Genomic DNA, 15,659 nt, shown 5'->3' on the forward strand with positions numbered 1-15,659 from the left:
CTCCGCAAGTGTTCCTGCTGCGTGTTACTGGGAGAGCGTATACCGGTGCCATATAGAGAAAGGCTACAGGCTCTTTAAGCATCCCTCTCTCCTTGAGTAGGTTACACAGGCTTCTACTCCCCAGGAAAACATACACAGGTTCAATTACACCGACTCTCTAAATAACTCTTGCACATCTGGAACATCCATCTGAGGCTGAGGGAAAGTCTCTCAGCTCCTCCATCTTGACCATATAGAAAGACTTTTCCTCTTGACAAATGGGGCTAGAGGGACGTGGCCGCCTTCCAGCCTTCTAGGGGCAGGCTGTATGTTACAGCATGGGGGCATCTGTCCCCCTGCTGTTTGCACTCCAATGTAGATCCTAAAGCAGCGTGGGGGAGGAGAAGGATGGAGGAACCTTGTTTAAAAAGCTGTCCTTAGGGTAAGAAAAGACACAAGTGGGTGTAACCATCTGGAAGGAACAGGAGGGGGAAGATGAAAGAAGTGGTAGGAAGAACATGTTTTCCTATAGGGCTCGCATGGATGTGTCTGAACCCACAAAGCATCTAATGAGCCAGACTCCCTTGTAATTATACAGCAGTCAACCACACCGAGCCCAGATGGTCACGTGGGCTCTGCAGGCCACAAGGCATTAGTGGCATTTTCCTGCTTCCTCCTGAAGGTGCAGGCACCAGGATGAACCTCCCACCAGTGTCATCCAGGTGTGGCCTGTGGAAGAAGCAGCCAACACTTTCCCGTCGCTTGCCAAGCTCTGCATGGCCTCTGTCTGCACTCACCCGCAGAAGCCCCGGAAAGTGAGATGACTGCCTGACTTCACGCTTTTCCTGGGACTACGTACTATGTAGATACAGTCATATATATGAAGAAAAGCATTAGCTTCACCTTTAATGGGTCTAATTGCCTTTAGTTGATATGAAAACACATAAGAAACCTGCAATCTCTTGCAACCAGAACCCAAGTACATTTCTGATGAAAGAACGGTGATACTTTTGGAAGTAGTGAAGATCTTGCCTTTGTCTTGTTCTGTTTGTTTCCCCAAAAGTGTCATTAGACGCAGGGTGCCTCAACATGACTAAGAGCCTATAGCCAGTGAGAGCACTAATACCGACAGAAACACATTACTTTGCCTGAGAGAAAAATTAAGAAACACCCATTTAATCACATATCGGCGGTACTGTGAAAAGTTTCACTGCCTCTTTCTTGCCTATAACTTTGACCTGAATAATCAACTCAGTATCAAATCTGATCATCTAAAGATGCAGTGGGGATGTTTTTTCTTTAGGTTTCTCTCTCTGTTGGAAAATGATGAGGCAACGGGGCCTAATCTTACCGTCCCCTTGCAAGCAGGCACAGGTGGCACAGAGGTAGCCCGATGGGAGAGGCTGGCTCCTCTGGAGGGAGCTGCCCGGAGACGACCGCAGGCACATAATGACAGACTGGAAGGAATTTGTGCAATTATAATTTGAGTCACCCGCTTGACAGGGATAATGAGGCACAGAAAGGGCAAGTAGTGTGGCCATAGCAAATCTGCTGCTGAGCCAAGAATAGACGGGAGCTATCTCAGCTCAAGTTTGTCCTCACCCACAAAACCACTCTTCCTATCAACTCTTCCTGTTGCGCTGACCGAGCAGAGCCGATTGTGCTCTCTGGTGGCCGGGGACCCATTGCTGTCCTCACCCTGACGCTAAGCGGCATCAAGCCTCTTGACGCTCCTGGAGGGCTGCTGGCCCCAGAGGCGCAGGGGCCAGCGAGCCCGTGCAGCTGCTGCCTGTCATCCCTCTCCAACGAGGAGGGGAATTCCCTCCCTGGCTGACATCTCGCGCCTCTCAACAATGCTGCAGTGAAATCCACCTCATCGTAAACCGCTCGTGCAGCACAGCTCCCTTCTCTGCCCCAGCACCCTTGTTGGTCAAGGACCAGAGGCTGGCATGGCTTCCCCCCTACGGCTCCCCAGCGTGGAATCGCTGCATTTATTTTGCCTGTGCTTGAGGTCCCTGCAGCTGTTTTGCAGCACCGGGAGGAGGCTGTACGCAAGCCCCAGGTACTGTGTTCACCTGGGGAAGATGCTAAAGCTGATGCCCACCAGTAAGTGCAGCACACGTGAACATTTGCTCGTCGGTATTCAGTGCTTTCAAGCATGCCAGTTTAGCTGAAAAAACATCTGTGAACCCTCAGAAAGGGTGATCTCAGGCTCCCCAAAGCTGGGGAAAGCCTCCTGTTGACACTGCAGCATACTGCATGGGTGAAAAACTGCTGTATGTTTTGGGGGAGAAACACAGGAGGAACATTTGCTAAAGGAGGTAAAGATTTCCCCCCCCTCCTTGCTTACGTGCGTGGCTGTTAGTGCCAAAGGCTGCCCAGGTCCATGGCCCTTCCCAGGCGTGCCCACCCTCTTGCTTCCCTCTTGTTCTGACCAGGAACAGCCCCATGGCCCCTTCTTGCCCGTGTGCCTGGATTTCCACGTGGTGTGGGCGAAAGACGCTGTGCTTCAGGCCTCAGCCCAAGCGGAGGTCGGGGTGTGGCCAACCTGCTCTCCGACCCAGCCCTGCAAGCGTTCCCAAGCCCCAGCACTGCGCCGCGACAGATGGTGTCAGCCTTTCCAGTGAGGCTTAACTGAACCGGCAGAAATATGCTGCTGGATGTTTAAAGGACAGCTTGAACATCATTAATTCTGCGTGCAGGAGAGTTTCTTGCTTTGGGTTTCCTCTCTCCCCTCCTCCCCAGCCTGCTCCTCGCAAACCACAAGCATTTTGTGAGAGCTGGAGGCTGCGCAATCCCCAAGCCTCAGGAAGATGCAGCACTGAGCACTTCAGCTTTTTGTTTCCCTGAGGTATTTGCACTTGAGAGCTTCTCCCTGCTACTGAATTTCTTATTTCCCCATGGAGTCTGGCTTGCTATAAACAATGCCTGCATGTTGTTGCTATGTAGGTCCAGCTGGAATCTGCCTACAGTGCAAAAGAAAAAAATTATATATAAATTCAGAAAGCCACCCACTGACAGGCAATTTGCATTTTTATCTGGAAGATTTTTTTTTAAAAAGATTTTTCTAATGAAAGTTCAGTTCCTGAGTTTCTATGGAAACTCATCTGCTTGGCGTGCATGCATAATTTCATAAAGTCAGATCTCAGGAAGATGAGCAATTAGTACAAATACAAGCAGGAATGTGATTAAGGGTTTCATCCTCTTATTCCTGAAGATGGGGGTGGGGCTGGGTTTTGTTCTCTTTCCTTGGTTTCTAGTTGTGTTTTTGCCAAAGTAACACAGACACGGGTGTACAAGGTGGCCTCGCTCCTCTGCCACCTCCTGGCTAGCACCGGCACTCCTGGTTTTGCCTGGTTGTTTTCCTCCCAAAGATGGTGAGTACCTCTACGTATGGTCTTCTCTGTCAGTGTTGTCGGTACCGGGTCAGGCCCTAAGCAGCAATGAGGGCAGGCTTCTTTTTAAACTCAAGCATATTATAAATAGTAAAAAAACCCCAAGCCAACCCAAAAGGTGTGTGGGAATCATTTTGCGTTTGAGCCCCTGTGGGCAGCGTGTCGCTAGGGCTTGCACCAGGCCTGCGCGAGCCACACGTAGGCATTTCATGTGCTGCTTGCATTAATATAGCTGTATAGTGCTTGGATGCTAACTCACTCACTCAAGGAGGTCCGAGGGTAACTTGTGCAGATTAATCTAATTTTCTTCTTTAGGTCTGAACTCATACTTCAGATCTTGTAAGCAGAGGCAGAGTAGTGAAGGTTGCGCTTTCAAGCCAGACTGTAAAAGACGGCACTGAAAGCACTGGGAGAAATTCATTTGAGGTGAAGGGCTGCGGCACAGCGAAGCTGGTATGGTCCAGCGGTGCCTGAAGGCAGGGGGGAGACAGCGAATTTGGTTTGCTCATTGAGGGTGCCTTACGCTGGCAGCTGGACTCCTGGATTGATTGTTTTTAATTTCAGGGGACAGGGGGTGCGTATGGGAAGCTTTTTCAAAGGTATTTTTGACCTTGTCCACATGCAAAACAAACAAAACCTAAACCACTTCTACAGTGACACTGGGTTGGACTCCCTTGCCTTCATTGATGTGATACTTAGTAATTGATACTTGAGTGAGGCTATTTTTGTTTTAAAATAGGAGAGCCATATTTCAATTTAAGTTAGATGAACAAAGAAGTGACTTGTTTTCAATTTCCACTAATAAAGAACGTGAGCATAAGCCCCGCTTGAAGGCCCACTTCAGAAGGTCATGAAATTTCTCATCTGTGCTTTTATTTCCTTAGAGTTTGACAAAACCTCCTTAAAGGCTGTTACCTCATAAAATTCCCAGAAAATAGTGCAGAAAAGACATTATGAAAGACTACAAAATAAGCCTCACGTACAAGCTGGAGTTTATTTTTAGTAATGAAAGTCAAAACTTCCTTTGCAAATGTTTAGTTCAAACACCTGATGAGCAGCAGGGAGTTATCCTGAGTCTTGGCATCCTTGTCTCCTTCCACTAAGGTGGCACAGATTTACTTGTTCTTTCCTTTGGGGCTTGCATTGGAAAGACATGTCCAGAAAAACGTTTTACTTCATTCCTGGAAGACTGCTTTTTGTTTTGTTTGCATGGTCATCTCTTTCTTGGAGAATCTGTATAGGTGGACTAGACTCTATCTTCATCCTTTACGGATTGATCTTAATAATTACTTTAAATGCAAGTTCTCTCTTTGCATGAGAGCAAAATTCCAAAGTGAGGTTCTCTCTGATGCTTTTCTCAACTGAGCAGAGCATTTTTGCCCATTATTGTCTAAATACCCTAAGAAGTTTCCAGAATAAATTAGACTTTGCTGTCGGGCTTCTGCTAGTGCATTAGTTAATTAATTTCAAGGTAAATGGGGTATCCTTACTGTCTGCTCCAATCTGTAATACGGACATGTCACTAGTGGTTAGTAGGAGGGTAATCAGCAGCTGGCAACACCAGGGCATGCTGCAGAAAAGTGCTCGTTCAAAAGTGTGCTTATTCAGCAGAACCCTACAAAAAGCCTTTCAAGATGCATTTGGCACTTGGTGATAACAGTCTCATGTAACAGAAAAATCCGCACTGCTGCAGGGCAACATACGCTTCTGTAATTATTTAACAATCAGAATAAGTTGTAAGCAAAATCTGTTGCATAAACCATGAAATATCAGAGTCCTTTTCGAAAATGGCAAAGATTAACCCTGGAAATCCTAGGTCTCCTAGAATACAGACAGACATGTAACTAGCCCATTGCTCTGCGATTCTTTCTTCCTACATTCATGACCTTCGCATTTCTGAGGAGCCAGGATTTTTTTCAAGCTGTGAGCAGTGAAGTGAGTTTTTGTTGTGCTGTCACTTAGCCATGCAGCGGCTGGCAGTGTGCGGGGTAGCTTATCATCCATTTTGCTGATTCAGTCCAGGTTGTGGCAAACCTGAGCTATACATCTGAGCTTTGTTCTCTGAAAATACATTGTAAGAATACATGGAGCAGTCAGGGTCCACTCGCCAAACACACTGAATTAGAGACCATATCTTAATTTGCTGCCCTAACGACGGGTGACTGGGATCCACTTCTGGAGGAAAGCTCATCTTTCTGTGTTTCTGCTGCCTCTTTTGTCAAGAGCAGCTTTTCCTTCTCTTCCTTCCCTCTCTGCAACCCCTCTGCCAAAGCTGCTGCATTCCCTGTCAGTCAGTGACGCTGAAGCGCTGCATTTGATAAAGCAGAGGAGGGGAAGGAGAAGGGAGAAAAGGGAAGGCAGGCAGGGCCACTGCAAAACACAGCATGTGGAAAGGAAAAACAAAGCAACAGCACCGGAGGGGGGAACTGGCAAGTGCTGGGAAAAGCAAAAACCCGAGTTTGCATCACGATCTGTAGCACTTCTGCTCTGCCTGTGGGTTTCAACTCAGTAGGTTCAACGCGGAGATTTCAGCTCCGGTACTGCAGGCACCAAAGGCAGCCTAGCAGCAGAGTGCTGCTTAAACTTCACTGCAGCATCTTCATGTGCTACAGATGAGTGTAAGGTAAGAGAAGAAATGAGACTTCAAGGAGGTATCAGGAGAGACAGACTAGCTGAGCGTGAAGACAGAGATGCCTTAAGCCCACCACACACCTGGGCACATGGATATGCTTTACCAACCATATCAGGGTAGCTTTTGCAGGGAGAGAAGAAAAAGCAAAAGAAAGAAAAGATAAAAGTGGTGAAGACCCAAAGAGAAGAACATCCCCTTCCTTAGCTTGCCAGTGTGTTTTTCAAGGCAGTGTATAATTGCAAAGGCACCATCTTGCCCAGGCCCCTCTGTGAGGCCAAGGCAAGCCCACCCTGCAGAAGGGAAGCACTGGGCTGTGCTGCACACTGCCTGTGCCCAGGCTTGCTGTCTCTATTTGAGTTCATCAAATGTTAGCAGGGATGTTTGTACCGTGCTTGAAGCTTAAATGTGATAAAACATTTATTGACATAAAAAGCAAACCCTAAGGCAGCATTTCAAACCAGGAGCCTCTGATCTCTTCATAGGGAGGCTCATACAAGCATAAGGAGAATGAAGAGTTTTTCTGCCTTGTTGGATTGTTGTCACTTAAGCTTCATTCAAAGCAGAATTGTTTGCTGCATGCTGAATATTCTCTAGATAGTTCTTCCTTTGCTGAGACCTACATGGAGATGAAGCAGCAAGCAAGGAAACCTAACAGGATCCCTCAACCACATGTTTGAGACTAACTAAATGCAGTATTTGTTTTGCACTCTCTTTTGCTAGGGAAGGCAAGATTTCTCCCAGCTCTGATCTTAGCAGTTGTCATAGCAATGTTGCAGTAGAGCTCACAGTAGCTTCAACTAGGACTCAAGCTCATGGTGTCATCTGTAAAAACATGCACTAAAAGAAGGTCCTAAACTAATAATAAATAGTAATTTAGAATACATATTTTAAGGTCCCAATTCTCTTATGCAGTGTACCTGCTTCCCTGGCAGAAAGCCTTGTTTAAATTAGTGAGATTCAGCCTAGATATATCCAAGTATTTCAAAATACGTCCAGAATCGAGACTGATCAGCATCAGCAATGACAGAAAAGGCATGCAACATACATGCAGGATGCTGAAGGGTGGCAGGTAACCTGCTGGCTAAAGCACTTGACTAGAAAGCAGTTGCTGTGCTTCACTGGCTGCTAATGCATTTCACATTGAATAATCTGCCATTACTTAGGAACAATTCAGAGAGCAGGGATAAGGTCAAGGGACAAGCTTTGGGAGGCAGAAGTCCTGGGTTTAAGTGTTCTCAGGCTGAGGAGAGTTGAGAACTTGCCACTCTTCTGCCCAGGGGGTGCATGCGAACTTCTAGCAAATACTTTTGAGAAGTTAGGGCAGCAGCTAAGCACCCCCATCGCGCCCAGGGGCGGAAACAGCTCTCTGCCTCTATTTTGATAGTAAGCAGGTGCCTGTGTGCTGCTGCACATAGCAAGATGTTGCTGCGTATAGCTGGGGAATGTCTAGGCTTAAGACTCGGACACCCAATTAATCTGAGTGCTCACAGAGTGCTGTGGCTGATGAACAGGGAATTTCTGTTGGCTTAGGTTTCCTCCAGTGCCAATGCTGGATCTTTCCCCAGTTTTTAATGCACTGCTTTGCAACAAAGGAGGGGCTGATGTGCACATTTCCCATGCGTGTTATCTCCCCCTCTCTGTACAGAGTAAATCCTGTCTGAACGTATGAGCCCTGAACAGGTTCTCCTAGATAACAGCTTCATCTCTGCCGAGGGTCTCTATGAACCTCAGTCCCACAGAACTAATCGCCAGAGCAAGCGCCACATTTTGCACGTCTCTGAGGAAGGGTGTAGCGCAGCGAAGACACGGCTGACAGAAGCACATAGCATGCCAATGTAGATTACAGCAGATGCATTCTGAAAGGAGAGCCGAGATATTTAAAAAAATCTTAATTTGCTTAGTTTTCCACTACTGGCAGTCCCTGGGATAGCATGTTATTAATGACATCCTCCGCACAACTACAGCCAGTGCCTCAGCGTGCAGTATCGCAGCTGAGCACTAAGCTAGCTGAGCTGCTGGGAAGCACAGAGCGAGCTGGGCAGGAACGCACTGCCGTGCTCCAGCCAGTGCCTCTGGCTTCTGCTCTGGTGCCTCTGATCCCGCAAGGAGCATGCTTCCTTATCATCTCCTAACATAAAATCTCTCATAAATCATGAACCTCCATGCACAAAGAGATTCTGAATCACAGATAGCATTTTCTGTTACACGCTCAAAAGAGAATGAATGAAGAAACTCATTGAGAAGATAAATAACTAAAGACTTTTGATAAATACATTGCACATAACATTAGTGTAAATGGAAGCTCCAGCAACGCTGGAGAGCTGTGATGTTTTCATGTTTCCCATTTGTTTGGCAAGAAGGGACTTCTGCTTCCTTCTCTTGACTGTGGCCATCTCAGTGTATTGGGACAGCTTGCTGAAAACCTGAAAGTCTTGCTGGTTCCCACCCCCATTTGTCCAGCTGTGTCTTACGTACCAGGAGGCAACATATTCTGTTATTGCGCTACACACTATTTTATATACTATATTGCTATAGTCTATCACTCTGGCCTGTCTTTGGTGCGATAATGGGCAGCCTAAATAGCACAGAATTTAAACTAATTATAACTGTTTTTCTTGTTTGTGAAAAACAGTGTTTGAAGGTTGAAGTATAAAGGGGATAGTCATTCCACCCCTTCTCCCTTCTGACAGTTCCCTGAGAGCTTTCTGAAATACCATTTATGAGTTCAGCTGTAGACCAACTTGACTACTACAATTTCTAGGCTTTAATTTGATCTCAGAGCAAAGCACAGAATGAGGACAATACTGATTAGTAGAGCTGCAGTGGTATCTCGAGGGCTGTGGATGGGAAACCACAACTCAAACTAGTAATCTTCTGGAAGATCAAGTTGGACCTCAGTGGAGAGGCATCTGCTGCAGGGAGAGATCAGGCCAAGGACAATGTCTTTAGGCCTGGATGCAAGTTTTATTCTCCAGAGATGACTGAACCACCCCAGGAACTCGAGAAATGTATCAGGTTCTTCTCTTGGAAGGTGTTACACGCACTTTAGAGAAGGGATCAGAGAAGAGCTGGGGAGTTTTGTCTTTCAGGAATTTATTTTGGTTTCTAAAGTTACGTAAACAGAGCCTGAATAATGTGGTAATGAGCACCTCAGGGACATGGAGAATAACTTACCGCAACAGAGGAACGCAAGTGATTGGCACAGATAAACAGGAGCTACAGATTCCCTGGAAACCGGGATAATCCACCTCTGAGAAGCAGAGCACCAGCCCTCCCGCTAATGGACTGAAATCTCTGCACTGCGCAGTGGATCAGATTTGCTCCTTCCAACGACCCTAAACACCCCAGCAGGTCCGGTCTCTCGCTGATGAGGTAAATGCGAGTTCCCCAAGGAGAGGAAATGGCCATTCATAGTGTCTAAGTGATGGCTTCGGTGTCAGAGAATCACTTATCCCCTTGTTTGTGATGGCCCCACTGTCTCCCCTGGATGGAGGAAGGAAGCCCGGCAACTGCGGAGGAAGAGAGCAGGCAACAAACCTGCAAAACAGCTCTGTCAGCTCCTAACTGGTGCTCAGGAGCCGTGAGCCCGCTGCACAGCCAGGGATTTGCCCCGATGGCTGGGCTACTGAAGCTGCCAGCTAACTACTGGATTTGCAGGGAGGATGGCAGTGGGGGAGGGGGGTTTCTGCAGCAAACAGAAACAGGAGGTTTCTGCAGAAACGAGGAGAACAAAGTGTTTGCAATTCCTTGGACAGTGAGTGAGCTGACACACAAACTTCTTAATGTGAGCATCCAAAATGCTCATTTCTTCTGCGGGAGCCAGTGACTAGGGGCAAAGACAAGTTCTCTCCCTCAAGCTCAGCTGCTTCAACACAAAAATTTGAGTTAAGAGGCTGCTCTAAGGATTGCTTTTCCCCAAGGAGAGCTTAGAGCAGTTATTTTGGGATATCTGAAGCACAGGAACATTCCTGGGATTCTGCAATAAGCCTCAGAGTTGGGAAAACAGAATCTGCTAACCAGCCATGGTTTGGAAGGAGGCTACCAATCATCTCCATAAGCCAAACATTGCTTTACCATTGTCCTGCTTGGTGGAGCTGCAAAAGGTACGTGCCAGACAGGCATAATATTCATTGGCAGAGCTTCTCTTAGGGTCAGATTACAATTAGTTCTGATTGCTCTCTCCTCCCCAGCCCATAACCCACCTATCTGTGACTTGCAGAGTACCACTGCTGTACCGACGGGCAGAAAGCAGCTGTCCTGATTACACTCAGCACAACTGGGGATGCTTCCTGCAACCACAGCCTTATGCACGATGAGCATGTGATCACTGGACGGGGAATTCCAGTGGAGAGCACCGTCCCACAAGCGCTGATGGTCCACCAGCAAGTGTTGCGCTGCTGACGTGCCATTTTTGAGAGGAGGTGTAACTAGCTATGTCACCCTGCAGAGCAGGCTGAAAATAGGATTGCACTCACTGTGCCATGTGGCTCAGTAGTATGTCAGGACATGTATTTTTAGGAAATTCCTCCTTTGGGCAGAAAGGGTGAAGTGCTTGGCCTGGTTTGCAGGCTGCTGGCTTTGCCCAGATCTTTCATACTAGAGTGTGGGAGCATGTTAGCCACCAGTCGGTCTGTGGATGCCCTTAGTGCCCGGATACAGTGCTAGTCCTAGCTACCTATTGATCAGGGTGGCTGGGGAAGGGTCAAAGACAGCTGGTCTGCTGCTGTGCTTTTCTTTGTTTCAATGCATGCACGCTTGTGCTCTCTCCTTGCTGGTGCTTTTCAGAGAGGGAACTGACCTCCAACAGATCGGAGATGGAGAAAAAAGTAAGGAAGATCAATGTCTTGGGAAGAATATAGTCTCTGAGGAGCAGCAATAAAAATGTACCTTGCAGAATGAATGTGTGAGGGGAAGAGGGAGCTCAGAGAAGATAGCTCATGCAGAGGAGAGAGAGAGAGAGGGAAAAGCAGACGGTAAGTAGGGGATTTAAATAAGCTTCTGGAGAGGCAAAGAGGAGTCTGACTTGGTGAGGTACTCTTTGGGTGCAGCGTAATGAAAAAATGCAGTACATCTCCATGCCCAGACAGTTACTGATGCATAGGCAGTGCTGTGACTTGTCTGACCCCAGGAGAAGGACGAGTAAGGCAGCGCTGGACTCTGAATCAAATTCTTCTCTGACAGACACTTGCTGGCTTCCTCCTTTCCCCAGAACATCATTCCTATCAGGCAGCATGTGTTCAGCTCCAGCATCTGGGTTGTGATTTTTTGGCAGCTGCACAAAATCTCTGCTATTAAATCCCACCTGCCAGTCTCATGTCTGCTCCCACAGACCTTTGCCTGTTAGCAAATGTTTCAAAACCACACTGCCAGGCACAGCACATCATTCTGCAATCCTACCTCAGGCAAAAACCCTCACGCAAGGACTTATTTTAACTTCAGTGGACTGCAGGAGGGAAAGGCTAGAGGACAGGCCTCTGGATTACAGGCAGCAGTATTCATTTAGGTCATGGTTTGCACTGCATTCTTTTCAGCACTAATGTAAAACAGCTATTTTTCCCCTGAATTATCTGAATAATACTATTTTGTCTGTGACATTTTAAGAAGCTTTCTTTTGAGACATGTTCTGTGCTGTCGCTGTGCAGTAAGAGAATTTGTGAACTTTGTTCACCAGAATGTGTTCATGTGAAGGCGTTCTTCCTTTCTTTACAAATTCTTCCTTTCCCTTCTCTTGCTTCTTAGCAGTCCCAGACGAGCAATGCCACCAATGTGATGTGTGCATACTGTACGTCGCTTGATTGTTGAAACAGTTCATTAGTAAACAAAATGCTGAAATACAGCTTGCTCATCTATCCTGGATAAGAGATCTATCCACAGAAATAACTGCAATTTTTAATTCTGTATGGGGAGAAAGGATTTAAACTTGCACATAAATCATCTGCTATAATATTTCACAATCTGACTTTCCCCAGCATGAACCTAAGCAATGGGGCTGCGCTTTTGGTGCAAAGGACAGTATCTCTTGGAGGTGGTCTAAGCTACTTGATTATGGTATCTCTAAAATTGCAACAAAAGAGACAATCAGTGCTTTTTGATGTAGACATCTGTCAGCAGAGAAACAACTGCTAATTGTCATGTAATAACCACACCAGACACTTCCATAGCAGTCATCTTTCTGGAAGTCAAGCATGAAAAAAACTGTTACTCATCCAAGAGCCAAGCATATTTTGTCCGGATCTGGCTGCATTTCTGCAACTGTTTAAAACTCCAAAGTGATATGATGCTCTTTCATAGATGGATACTTGAGATCAAAACATTTAGCCAAAATATAGCAGTCAGTAATTGTTTTTGTTGGCATGTAATTAAGGTATTTAGCTTTATACTCTAATATTTGCATTTTAATTTTAGAAGCAATGTAGGTATACTGAGAAAAGGTGCCGATATTCTTACATAAATACAAGCACATGGGATTTGTAGAGAACTGGTTCAGCAGCACAACTATCTAGTTGCACTTCACCATTCAGAAAAGCCCTCGCTCCTACAGAAGCACCATAGGTGCTGCCAGTTTGGCAGGTACATGGCTCTACATGAGCTCTGTACGATGTTAAAGCAGTACAGCGCTGTCTAAAACCATGTGCGGGGAGGAATAGCTAATTCTCTCTTTTATTAAAGGATTGGCTCTAGACAGCCTGCCATCTATAAAAACCATACACGTGATTTCCCAAAGCATCTGCATACCTCCTTTGCAGGCATGGGCTCATCAGCCTGTCACTTAATTGAAGAGAACAGAAAAAATGGCTGCAACCTCTCCAGAGACACCAGGTAAGGGGATGACTTGTACTGACTAGTAACCTGAACCAGGTTTGTATTAACCAAAAACTTCTGCAGAGTATCTCTTGTTTAGATGGCACCAGAGCTGCCTGCGCTACAGACCGGTTATTTTGCTGGTTACATAGTTTGTCAGTAGTCTAATGATGGATACTGTATTTGGAGGAGGGAAAAACGCATTTTCTTGAGAACTGCCAGAGGAAAAATATTGGATCATCAGCAAAGAGGGTAAAATCAATCTCTCATGATTTTCAGCAAACCAGTGAAAAAACTCAACTGCCTAAATATAATGAACTGAGTAACTCCTGCAATCACACAGAAACGTACACATCAGATACATTTCAGTGCTGCCCACAGACCTGAGTAAAAAAAAAATTAAATCAAAAACACTGTGAAATCCTTTTAATCCCTATGGAGTGAAGAGGACATTTACAGAGCAGTACAACCCCTAGCATTGCATCCATTCCCAAGTCTAGCAAAGCCCTTTCACTTTAATGAGGTTGGTCTGCCTCTGTGCTAGGCAGAATGGGCATGGGTATGTTAAATGAACCAGCCTGCGTCTCTGAGATGCAGAGGGAGGCAGCAATGTGGAAAAGACCTGCCGTGCAGCAGTACAACACGAGTCCAGCGCTCATGTGTCTGGGGAGCACTGGAGACAGCGAGCGAGGGAGACGGGCATCTTCAGTTGTTGTGTCAAAGCCTCAACAAAACCCAGGCTCTGGCAGCAGCCCCTGATGGGGATGATGTACTTGTAAAACATTTACATTTTCAGCAGGATGTTTCTAATTAAACTCAATTGGTTTGAACACCTGCTGGGAGTGACTGCTCTGCACCTCATCTCCCTCTCCTACTTGAGCACAAAGAGGATGCAACTGCCTAGGCTACCACATAGCACCGTGTTCCTTTTCTGTACTGACAGTAATTGAGAAAAAGAATGGCAACAGCCATGTTTTGTGTTTGCTGCTGTTCTAGGAAGCGCTTTCTCTTCTTTTTTTTTTCCCCCCAGTGCATAAGATTGCCTAGGTTTTACAGCCCTTTTGCGAGACAGGGATTGACAGGGCTTTGTGTAGTTTCCCGACTGTAGGGCATCATGATTGATACCAATAATAAATCCCTCAGGACTGAGGAACGTACCCATACAGATCCTGACTACGATCAGATCGATGGGGAAAGGATAGTATTGAAGCATGCTATGGTTAGTAGTGCAAGGCAGAACAGCCAGCTGTCACTTATTAAACGCTTTTTAGCCCAACTGACAGGCACAGCCTGACTTGAACATTTTAAGAAAGGGTTTTATTGATACTGTGTTATATTGTCTGAGGTATTTATGGTTTTGCCCGGAAAGGTCTAAGACAATCAAACCTTCAGAGAAAGCTGATGAAATTGTGTGGACAGCCAGCAGGACTTCTGCTTTGTGACTGCTGTCCTAGGCTCCCTTTCTGCATCTTTAGGGAGCCAGCGCTTGTCAGTGAGATGTAAGTCATGCCTCAAAAGAATACTTGAATGTATTGGCCTTGTGGTACTGTGGCATTGCCCTGCTCTGAAATGAGAAAAATGCATTTACTGTGCCGTGGCAGCAGGTCAGCATCCCAAATGTTCTCCCCTCCAACAAGCTCACTGGGTCAGAATAATTCTGTTTTGGATTGTACAGGACAGTCTCCTGGGTAACATGCTTCACAGCAATGCTCGGGGGGAACACGCCCTTGAATGCAAGGCAGTCAATGAGATTTATAATTACCATGTTTTATAACCTCGTTCATTCATGCAGGGAAGGATACTGCTGAAGAGATCGCAAACGAGAGAAAGGATAGATTTGCAGCTATATAAATAGTTGTTGTTAATATGATTTGAAACCTGGATGGCAGAAGGCGCTCTTCTGTCCACTGCGCTGGCCAGCATAACACAAAAAATGCACAGACTAGCTTTAAACTGAGGCAGCAGTAGGGCATAAAACTCTGACTTCAGCTACCCTCTCCCAGAAAAGAGGATGTAAAATCCACTTTGTATCACCAAAATCTTCAGATTGCCTTAAGCAAGGTCTTGGCTCAAGGCCAGGTCCCAGCTGTCCCTGTAGCGATAATGACCGCCCTCCCTCCGGGTGCTGAGCACGAGCAGAATCCAGCTGCATTTTCACACAGGCACACATGTAAATTGCCTGAACACGGTGCTGTTAATGCTTCTGGGATGACAAACCAAACCTAGAGCTGTCTCATCAACAGCAAGCTCCACGCAGAATAGGTTTTATTTTCGGAAAAGCCTGGAGGTAAAAAAAATAAAATCTCCTGATACAGTTTATCTGATGCTTTGTTTTTGAGTGTCCTTGATGCATAACAGCATGCTATCATCTCTAAAGATTAAAAACAATCCCTTCTTATTGCTCTGCTGGGTATTTTCGAAGAAATTCATGCACAGATGAAAACAAATAAAAACAACGCCCAATGGCTCTGCAGAGATCCTGGGCCTCTAGTTTCAGGTAGTCTGGAGACAATTTTAAACAAACACGGACCTCTTAAATCCTTGGCTACAGCTCCGGGGAGGACACGTTGGCAAAACTTCAGTAGCTTTAATAGGGTGAGGCTGGTTGAGGATTTTCAACATCATCTCCATTTTGTGGTTTTTAGGGTGTAACTTAAGTAGGATCTAGAGCTTATCATGTGCAATACTGGATTTTCATTATTTTTTGAACTGGAGCTTCAAGTTAAATAACACCACCTTTGTTCAGGCTTGGTTTAAACAAAAATTCAGAGTAACTAGGTTGGTTTTCATGATGTTAAGGTCTGGGGGTTTTGATGGACTAAGGCATGGGTGGAGAAAGTCACCCCCCTACC

At 46.1% G+C, this 15,659-nt stretch overlaps 1 protein-coding gene and 1 long non-coding RNA gene across 6 annotated transcripts in view; one reads left to right on the top strand and one right to left on the bottom strand.

Annotated features, from left to right (window-relative positions):
- TTC7A (tetratricopeptide repeat domain 7A) overlaps window positions 1–15,659 on the bottom strand; it is a 181,143-nt gene that overhangs the window by 5,555 nt on the left and 159,929 nt on the right. The gene's annotated exons all lie outside the window — the stretch shown is intronic.
- LOC140649481 (uncharacterized) overlaps window positions 2,703–15,659 on the top strand; it is a 44,230-nt gene continuing 31,273 nt past the window's right edge. The window contains exons 1-2 of the long non-coding RNA XR_012041627.1: window positions 2,703–2,830; window positions 3,257–3,356. This is a non-coding gene — a long non-coding RNA (uncharacterized lncRNA). The remainder of the gene's footprint in view (window positions 2,831–3,256; window positions 3,357–15,659) is intronic.

Source organism: Ciconia boyciana, chromosome 3, assembly GCF_034638445.1.
Source record: "Ciconia boyciana chromosome 3, ASM3463844v1, whole genome shotgun sequence".
In the NCBI taxonomy this organism is placed as follows: Eukaryota; Metazoa; Chordata; class Aves; order Ciconiiformes; family Ciconiidae; genus Ciconia; species Ciconia boyciana.